At 59.7% G+C, this 8289-nt stretch overlaps 1 long non-coding RNA gene across 2 annotated transcripts; it reads right to left on the bottom strand.

Annotated features, from left to right (window-relative positions):
- Positions 1–2425: 2425 nt before the first annotated feature.
- Positions 2426–4606, bottom strand: LOC117011453. 2 transcript variants are annotated; one of them, XR_004420973.1, is made up of 4 exons: positions 4571–4606; positions 3986–4047; positions 3845–3894; positions 2426–2448 (listed from the first exon to the last, which is right to left on the bottom strand). It is a non-coding gene; the product is annotated as an uncharacterized LOC117011453 (long non-coding RNA). The 2 variants fall into 2 exon arrangements; XR_004420974.1 differs by lacking the exon at positions 2426–2448 and adding an exon at positions 2834–2859.
- Between the last annotated feature and the right edge of the window lie 3683 nt (positions 4607–8289).

The following is an 8289-nucleotide window of genomic DNA, read 5'->3' as shown; positions in this document are numbered from 1 at the left end:
ACACCCCATAAATGTCAGGACCCCCCCAGGGACATCTCAAAAGGGACAGGGACCCCCCCAAAAGGGTTTGGGACCCCCAAAAGAGGATGGAGAACCCCCCTCAGGGACACCCCAAAAATGTCAGGGGTCCCAAAAAGGGACAGGGACCCCCCCAGGGACCCCAAAAAGGACAGGGGGACCCCAAAAGGGACAGGGACCCCCCCCAAAAGGTTTGGGACCTCCCCAAAAGGACACCCCAAAAAGGACAAAGGACCCCAAAAAGGGACAGGGACACTCCAGGGACATCTCAAAAGGGACAGGGGACCCCCCCCAAGGACCCCCAAAAGGGACAGGGGACCCCAAAAAGGGGAGGGGACCCCAAAAAGGGACAGGGACCCCTCCAAGGGACCCCCAAAAAATGTCAGGGACCCCCCCCAGGGACACCTCAAAAGGGACAGGGGACCCCAAAAAGAGACAGAGACCCCCCCCAAAATGCCGGGACCCCAGTGCCACCAGTGCCACCAGTGCCATTAACACCCTGACAGGGCCACCAGTGCCACCAGTGACCTCTGACCGGTGTCACCAGTGTCATCAACACCCTGACATGGCCATCAGTGCCACCACTGACCAGTGTCACCTCTGCCACCAGTGCCACCAAAACCCCAACAGGGCCACTACCACCAGTGCCACCAGTGCCACCAGTGCCACCAGTGTCACCAGTGTCACCCAGACCAGTGCCATCACTCACCAGTGCCACCAGTGTCATCAACACCCTGACACGGCCACCAGTGCCACCACTGACCACTGACCAGTGCCACCAGTGACCAGTGCCACCAGTGTCATCAGTGCCACCACTGACCAGTGCCACCAGTGTCATCAACACCCTGACACGGCCACCAGTGACCACTGACCAGTGCCACCAGTGCCAGCACTGACCTCTGACCAGTGCCACTACTGTCATCAACACCCTGACACGGCCACCAGTGCCACCACTGACCACTGACCAGTGCCACCAGTGACCAGTGCCACCAGTGCCACTACTAACCAGAGTCACCACTGACCGGTGCCACCAGTGTCACCAAAACCCCAACACGGCCACCAGTGACCACTGACCAGTGCCACCACTGACCAGTGCCATCAGTGACCACTGACCAGCGCCACCAGTGTCATCAACACCCCGACACGGCCACCAGTGCCACCACTGACCAGTGCCACCAGTGCCATCAGTGTCCCCAGTGCCACCAGTGACCTCGCTGCCTCCAGGGCCTCCCAATCCCCATCCCCGTGGTGTCCCCTCAGTGTCCCCAATGTCCCCAATGTCCCCAATGTCCCTGCAGTGTCCCCTCAGGGTCCCCAGTGTCCCCAATGTCCCCAGTGTCCCCAGTGTCCCCAGTGTCCCCAGTGTCCCCAATGTCCCCAATGTCCCCAATGTCCCCAATGTCCCTGCAGTGTCCCCAGTGTCCCCAATGTCCCCAGTGTCCCCAGTGTCCCCAATGTCCCCAATGTCCCCAATGTCCCCATGGTGTCCCCAGTGTCCCCAATGTCCCCAGTGTCCCCAGTGTCCCCAGTGTCCCCAATGTCCCCAGTGTCCCCAGTGTCCCCAATGTCCCCTCAGTGTCCCCAGTGTCCCCAATGTCCCCAGTGTCCCCTCAGTGTCCCCAATGTCCCCAGTGTCCCCAATGTCCCCAATGTCCCCAGTGTCCCCAGTGTCCCCAGTGTCCCCAATGTCCCCTCAGTGTCCCCAATGTCCCCAGTGTCCCCAATGTCCCCAATGTCCCTGCAGTGTCCCCAGTGTCCCCAATGTCCCCAATGTCCCCAGTGTCCCCTCAGTGTCCCCTATCCCAGTGTCCCCAATGTCCCCATGGTGTCCCCAATGTCCCCTCAGTGTCCCCACCTTGTCCGATGCCATCTCGCTGACAGCTCTGTGTGTCTGCAGCGTCTGTCCCTGTGTCCCCAATGTCCCCAGTGTCCCCAGTGTCCCCAGTGTCCCCAGTGTCCCTGCAGTGTCCCCAGTGTCCCCACCTTGTCAGATGCCATCTCGCTCACTGCCCGGTGTGTCTGCAGCGTCTGTCCCTGTGTCCCCAATGTCCCCAATGTCCCCAATGTCCCCAGTGTCCCCAGTGTCCCCACCTTGTCCGATGCCATCTCGCTGACAGCTCTGTGTGTCTGCAGCGTCTCCAGCTGCTCCAGGCACCAATCGAGCTCCTCCAGCGTGTCCAGGGCCAGCTGATGGGAGGTGGCCTCTGGGGACATGGGGACAGTGACATTGGGGACAGGGACAGGGACAGGGACATGGGGACATGGACAGGGACAGGGACAGGGACAGGGACAGGACATGGGGACAGGGCCAGCTGATGGGAGGTGGCCTCTGGGGACAGGGACAGGGACAGGACATGGGGACATGGACAGGGACAGGGACAGGGACAGGGACAGGACATGGGGACAGGGCCAGCTGATGGGAGGTGGCCTCTGGGGACAGGGGACAGGGACATTGGGGACAGGGACAGTGGGGACAGTGGGGACACTGACAGGGACAGGGCCAGCTGCTGGGAGGTGGCCTCTGGGGACAGGGACAGGGACATAGGGGACAGAGATGGGGACAGGGACAGGGACAGGGCCAGGTGGTGGGAGGTGGCCTCTGGGGACAGGGGGACAGTGACATTGGGGACAGTGAGGACAATGGGGACAGGGACAGGGACAGGACATGGGGACAGTGACAGGACATGGGGACATGGACAGGGACAGGGACAAGGACAGTGACATGGGGACAAGGACATGGGGACAATGGGGACAGTGGGGACAGGGACAGGGACATGAGGACAAGGACAAGGGAACAGAGGGGACAGGGAGGGGACAGGGCCAGCTGCTGGGAGGTGGCCTCTGGGGACAGGGGACAGGGACATGGGGGACAGGGACAGGGACAGAGACAAGGACAGTGACATGGGGACAATGGGGACAATGGGGACAATGGGAACAGGGACAGAACGGGGACAAGGACAGGGATGGGACAGGGGGACATGGGGACAGGGACAGGGGCCGGCTGCTGGGAGGTGTCCTCTGGGGACAGGGACGGGGACACTGGGGACATGGGGACAGTGGGGAGAAGGACAGGGACAGGGACAGCGACAGAGATGGGGACAGGGACAGGAGGACATGGGGACAGTGGGGACAGGGACATGGGGACAAGGACAGGGGGACAGAGATGGGGACAGAGTTGGGGACAGGGATAGGGACAGTGGGGACAATGGGGACAGGGACAGAGAGGGGACAGGGACAGGACATGGGGACAAGGACAGGGGGACAGAGGGGACAGGGAGGGGACAGGGACAGAGATGGGACAGGGAGGGGACAGGGACATGGGGACAGAGACAGGGACATGGGGAGAGGGACATGGAGGGGACAGGGACAGAGATGGAACAGGGAGGGGACAGGGATGGGACATGGGGACAAGGACAGGGAGGGGGACACGAGGACAGGGACATGGGGACAGGGAGGTGACAGGGACAGGGACAGGGACACGGGGACAGGGACATGGGGACAATGGGGACAGGGAGGGGACAGGGACAGGGAAAGGGACACTGGGCACAGGGGGACAGAAGGACAGGGACACGGGGACAGTGGGGACAGGGAGGGGACAGGGACACGGGGACAGGGACATGGGGACAATGGGGACAGTGGGGACAATGGGGACAGGGACATGGGGACAGGGACAGGGACAGGGACAGGGACAGGGACACGGGGACAGGGACACGGGGACAGGGAGGTGACAGGGACAGGGAGGTGACAGGGACAGGGACAGGGACACGGGGACAGGGACACGGGGACAGGGACCACCCCAACCCCCCCAATCGCGCCCCCCCCTCACCTGAGAGCGCGGCCCCGCCCGGGGGGGGTTGGGCTCCCACCGGAGACCTCCTGTGGATTTGGGGAGGGGGCGTCAGGGACCCGGCCCGGACCCCCCCTGGGAATTTGGGGAGGGGTCGGGGAGGGGTCAAAGGTCACGCACGCGCTGCCGGGCTCGGTCAGGACGGAGAGGTTGGAGCGGACACTGCGGAGGCTGGCCAGGACCTGGGGAGGGGGCGGCACGGGGGGTGGGGAGGGGGCGTCAGGGGGGGTTTGGGGAGGGGGCGAGACCCCCTGAGAACTCCTGAGACCCCCTGAGACCCCTCAGGACCCCTCAAGACCCCCCAAAATCCACCAGGACCCCCTGAGACCCCCCAGGGACCCCCCTGAGACCCCCAGAGACCCCCCAGGATCCTCCAGGACCTGAGTGGGGAGGGGGCGTCAGGGGGGGTTTGGGGAGGGGGCGAGACCCCCTGAGAACCCCTGAGACACCCAGGATCACCCAGAGACCCCCCAGGACCCCCCAAAATCCACCAGGACCCCCTGAGACCCCCCCCAAGAACCCCCAGGACCCCCTGAGAACCCCCTGAGACCCCCCAGAGACCCCTCCCCAAGACCCCCCTGAGACCCCCCAAGACCCCCCAAGACCCCCTGAGACCCCCCAGGACCCCCCAGGACTCCCCTGAGACCCCCCAAGACCCTCCAGAGACCCCCCCAGGACCCCCAGAGACCCCTCCCCAAATCCCACCTGAGCAAAGGGGGTGACGATCAAATCCTCGGCATAACTGGAAGAGAAATTTGGGGAAATTTGGGGAGGGGGCGTCAGGCAGAGGAGCTGAGACCCCCCCTCAATTCAGGGGAGGGGTCTCAGAGTCCTGGGGAGGGGGTCCTGAGGAAATATTGGGGGGTCCTGGGGGGGATTTGGGGGGAATTTTGGTGGGGGGATATCGAGGTGGGCGGTGGGGAAGAATTTGGGGAGGGGGCTTCAGGGTGATGGGGGGGTGTTGGGGGGGGTCCCGGGGGTCTCTGGGGTCTCTGGGGGTCCCAAATTGGGGAGGGGGCGTCACTCACACCTCGCTGGTGATGGAGGAATTTCGGGAGATGATTTTTGGGGAGGGGTCTCTGAGGGTCCCGGGGGTTTCTGGGGGGGTTCAGGGGGGTCCCGAATTGGGGAGGGGGCTCTGGGGGGGGTCCCGAGGGGGGTCCCGGGGGTCTCTGGGGTCCCGAATTGGGGAGGGGGCGTCACTCACACCTCGCTGGTGATGGAGGAATTTCGGGGGATTATTTTTGGGGAGGGGTCTCTGGGGGTCCCGGGAGTCTCTGGGGATCCCGGGGAATTGAGGAGGGGGTCCTGGGGGGTCTCTGGGGGTCCCGGGGAATTGAGGAGGGGGTCCCGGAGGTCTCTGGGATCCCAAATTGGGGAGGGGGCGTCACTCACACCTCGCTGGCCATGTAGGAATTTCGGGGGATGATTTTTGGGGAGGGGTCTCTGGGGGTCCTGGGGGTCTCTGGGGATCTCGAGGAATTGAGGAGGGGGTCCTGGGGAATTGAGGAGGTGGTCCCGGGGGTCCTGGGGGGTCTCTGGGGGTCCCGAATTTGGGGAGGGGGCGTCACTCACACCTCGCTGGCCATGTAGGAATTTCGGGAGATGATTTTTGGGGAGGGGTCTCTGGAGGTCTCTGGGGTCTCTGAGGGTCCTGGGGGGTCTCTGGGGGTCTCGAGGAATTGAGGAGGGGGTCCCGGGGGTCTCTAGGGGTCCCAAATTGGGGAGGGGGCGTCACTCACACCTCGCTGGTGATGGAGGAATTTCGGGGGATTATTTTTGGGGAGGGGTCTCTGAGGGGGTCCCGGGGGTCTCTGGGGATCCCTGGGGGGGTTCTGGGGGGTCCCGGGGAATTGAGGAGGGGGTCCCGGGGGTCTCTGGGGTCTCTGGGGGGGTCCCGAGGGTCTCTGGGGGTCCCAAATTGGGGAGGGGGCGTCACTCACACCTCGCTGGTGATGGAGGAATTTCGGGAGATGATTTTTGGGGAGGGGTCTCTGGGGGTCCCGGGGGTCTCTGGGGGTCCCTGGGGAGATTCTGGGGGGTCCCGAGGAATTGAGGAGGGGGTCCCGGGGGTCTCTGGGGGTCCCAAATTGGGGAGGGGGCGTCACTCACACTTCGCTGGTGATGGAGGAATTTCGGGAGATGATTTTTGGGGAGGGGTTTTTTTTTTTTGGGGAGGGGTCTAGGGGTCCCTGGGGGGGTCCCGGGGGTCTCTGGGGTCCCGAATTTGGGGAGGGGGCGTCACTCACGCCTCGCTGGCCACGGAGGAGTTCCTGGAGACGCTTTTTGGGGAGGGGTCGTAGTCGCTGTCCCCGCGGTACAGGAAGGACTCGCGGCGCTGATTTGGGGGGGGGGGGTCCCGGCAGGAGCCCTTGGGGGGGGGTGGAGACCCCTCCCCAATTTCCATTCTCCACCTCGGAGCTGCGGAGAGAACGGGGGGAGGGTCCTGAACTGGGAGAGACCCCTCCCCAAAATCGGGAATTTCAAGAAATCACCCCCAAAAAAATAAAAATAAATAAAAGACCCCTCCCCAAAATCGGGGAATTCCAATAAATCCCCCCCCAAAAAACAAAAATTTAAAAAAAAAAGACCCCTCCCCAAAATTGAATCCCCCCCAAAAAATTAAAAAATAAATAAAAGACCCCTCCCCAAAATCAGGGAATTCCAAGAAATCCCCCCCCCCAAAAAAATAAAAATAAATAAAAGACCCCTCCCCAAAATCCGGGGAATTCCAATAAATCCCCCCCCCAAAAAAAAATTTAAAAAAAAAAGACCCCTCCCCAAAATCCGGGAATTCCAAGAGACCCGCCCCAAAAATAAATAAAAAATAAAAAAGACCCCTCCCCAAAATTCGGGAATTCCAATAAATCCCCCCCAAAAATAAATAAAAAAATAAAAAAAAGACCCCTCCCCAAAATCCGGGAATTTCAAGAAATCCCCCAAAAAATAATATTTAAGAAAAAAAAGACCCCTCCCCAAAATCCGGGAATTTCAAGAAATCTCCCCCTAAAAATTAAAAAATAAAAAAAGACCCCTCCCCAAAACTGGGGAATTTCAATAAATCCCCCCCAAAAAAAATTAAAAAAAAATAAATATATTTTTAAAAAGACCCCTCCCCAGAAAAAAAATATTGGGGTGAGGGGGGGGGGGGGATTCCCAGTGGGACAGGGAGAGGGGTGAGGAGGAAGATGAGGATGAGGATGAGGATGGGGATGGGGATGAGGAGGAAGATGAGGAAGAGAAAGAGGATGAAGATGAAGATGAGGATGAGGATGAGGATGAGGAGATGAGGAGGAAGATGAGGATGAGGAGATGGAGATGAGGAAGAGCATGAGGGTGAGGAGATGAGGATGAGGATGAAGATGAGGATGAAGATGAGGAGATGAGGATGAGAAGAGGATCAGGATTAGGATCAAGATCAGGATGAGGGTGAAGAGGAGGATGAGGAGATGAAGATGAGGATGAGGAGATGAGGATGACGAAGAGAATGAGGATGAGGATGAGGATGAAGATGAGGAGGAGGATGAGGATGGGATGAGGAGGAAGATGAGGATGAAGATCAGGATGAGGAGATGAGGAAGAGGATGAGGAAGAGGATCAGGATGAGGAGATGAAGATGAGGATGTGGATGAGGAAGGTATGAGGATGAGGATGAGGATGAAGATGAGGATGAGGACAGGAAAGTTTGGAGGAGGAGGAGGAGGATGGGATGAAGATGAGGAAGAGGATGAGGATCAGGATCAGGAGATGAGGATGAGGAAGAGGATCAGGATGGGGATGAGGATGAGGAGATGAAGATGAGGATGAGGATGAGGAAGACAATGAGAAAGAGGATGAGGATCAGCATCAGAATGAAGATGAGGATGAGGATGACAATGAGGATGAGGAGATGAGGATGAAGATGAGGAAGAGGATGAGGAGATGAAGAGGAGGATGAGGAAGAGGATCAGGATCAGGATGAGGATGAGGAGATGAAGATGAGGACAGCAAAGTTGGAGGAGGATGAGGACGAGGAAGGGAGGGACGGGAATGGGGCAGGGATGGGGGTGGGAAAGGTTGGAGGATGAGGATGAGGAGATGAAAATGAAGATGAGGATGAAGATGAGGAAGAGGATGAGGATGAGGATGAAGATCAGGATGAGGATGAGGATGTGGAAGAGAATGAGGATGAGGAGATGAGGATCAGGATCAGGATCAGGATGAGGATGAGGAGATGAAGATGAGGATGAGAATGAAAAGAGGATGAGGATGAGAAGAAGATCAGGATCAGGATGAGGATGAAGATGAGGAGATGAAGATGAGGACGGGAAAGGTTGGATGAGGAGGATGAGGATGAGGATGAGGATGAGGAGGGGAGGGACGGGAATGGGGCAGGGATGGGGGTGGGAAAGGTTGGAGGAGGAGGAAGAGGATGAGGAGATGAG

The sequence above is a fragment of the Catharus ustulatus genome, unplaced genomic scaffold, assembly GCF_009819885.2.
Source record: "Catharus ustulatus isolate bCatUst1 unplaced genomic scaffold, bCatUst1.pri.v2 scaffold_176_arrow_ctg1, whole genome shotgun sequence".
NCBI lineage: Eukaryota > Metazoa > Chordata > Aves > Passeriformes > Turdidae > Catharus > Catharus ustulatus.
The sequence above is the reverse complement of the archived record's forward strand: the minus strand, read 5'-3'. Positions and strand labels throughout refer to the sequence as shown.